This window comes from Ovis canadensis, chromosome 24 (genome assembly GCF_042477335.2).
Source record: "Ovis canadensis isolate MfBH-ARS-UI-01 breed Bighorn chromosome 24, ARS-UI_OviCan_v2, whole genome shotgun sequence".
Lineage (NCBI taxonomy): Eukaryota > Metazoa > Chordata > Mammalia > Artiodactyla > Bovidae > Ovis > Ovis canadensis.
Genome location: NC_091268.1, coordinates 13,491,103 through 13,492,699, shown reverse-complemented (window position 1 = coordinate 13,492,699; position 1,597 = coordinate 13,491,103). Strand labels below are relative to the sequence as shown.

Genomic DNA, 1,597 nt, shown 5'->3' with positions numbered 1-1,597 from the left:
GTGGAAAATGCAAACTATTTCTGATTATACAATGGCAAAATTAAATAGGAAACTAAATGAGTTTAAGCCCAGCAGCTAATGCTTTACATTAAGGTAGGTGGGCCGCAGTCCATGGGGTCACTAAGAGTCGGACATGACTGAGAGACTTCACTTTCACTTTTCACTTTCATACATTGCAGAAGGAAATGGCAACCCACTCCAGTGTTCTTGCCTGGAGAATCCCAGGGATGCAGGAGCCTCATGGGCTGCCGTCTATGGGGTCACACAGAGTCGAACACGACTGAAGTGACTTATCAGCAGCAGCAGCAGCAGCAGCAGTTTTCTTAAGGCTGTCAAGACATCCTTATTTCTCAGAATGTATATTGGGGTTAAACCTCGGGGAGATAATGGTATAGAAAAGTGAGAGAACTTTGTCTGTTCTGGAATAATTTCTAGATTTAGGTCGTAAATATGTAATGATTGCAGATCCAAAGAAGAAAGTCACAACCATGACATAAGATCAGCAGGTGGAGAAAGCCTTTGCTTTTCCCATTGCTGATAGCAACTTCAGGATGGTGGAGGTGATTCTACCACAGGAGCCAAGTATCAGCAGAAAAGGGACCATGACAAACAGCAGAGCAACTGTAAAGACCAGCATATCATTCAGAAACATGTCCTCACAGGCCAGCCTCAGTAGTAGAGGGATGTCACAGAAGTAGTGATTGATTTGGTTTGATCTACAAAAGGACAGAGAGAAAATCTGGCTTCTCTGCCCTATCTCAAACGGAACACCAGTGACCCAGCAGGCAGCCACCAGCTGGACACAGACCTTGTGGTTCATGATAGTGCAGGGGGCTACAAATGGCCACATAGTGGTCATAGGCCATCACTGTAAGAAGCAGGCACTCTATGTTTCCAAATATAAGGACAAAATTCATTCGTGTTGCACAAGCAAATAAATATGTCTTTTCTGAGTCCGAAGGTTTAGGAGTATTCTAGGAAGAGTGGCAGACACATACAGATTTCCAAGAAGGAAAAATTACTGAGGAAAATGTACATGGGAGTCTGGAGAGTCTGGTCTGTCCTGCTTATGAGAATAATGATGCCATTTCTCATCAGAGTTATCACATAGATAATCAGAAACATCACAAAAAGAAACATTTGGAGATTGAAACGCCAGTACTTTGGCCACCTCATGCGAAGAGTTGACTCATTGGAAAAGACTTTGATGCTGGGAGGGATTGGGGGCAGGAGAAGAAGGGGACGACCAAGGGTGATATGGCTGGATGGCATCACTGACTCGATGGACGCAAGTCTGAGTGAACTCCGGGAGTTGGTGATGAACAGGGAGGCCTGGTGTGCTGAGATTCATGGGGTCGCAAAGAGTCGGACACGACTGAGTGACTGAACTGAACTGAACTGAATGTCAGAAAGCTCGACATTCAGAAAACTAAGATCATGGCATCTGGTCCCATCACTTGATGGGAAATAGATGGGGAAACAGTGGAATCAGTGTAAGACTTCAGGTTTTTTTTTGGGGGGAGGGGCCTCCAAAATCACTGCAGATGGTGATTGCAGCCATGAAACTGAAAGATGATTACTCTTTGGAAGACAAGTT

General features: G+C 44.7%; 1 pseudogene; it reads right to left on the bottom strand.

The window, feature by feature from the left end:
• Positions 1-252: 252 nt before the first annotated feature.
• LOC138429693 (olfactory receptor 10AG1-like) lies at positions 253-1,176 on the bottom strand (annotated as a pseudogene).
• Positions 1,177-1,597: the final 421 nt, after the last annotated feature.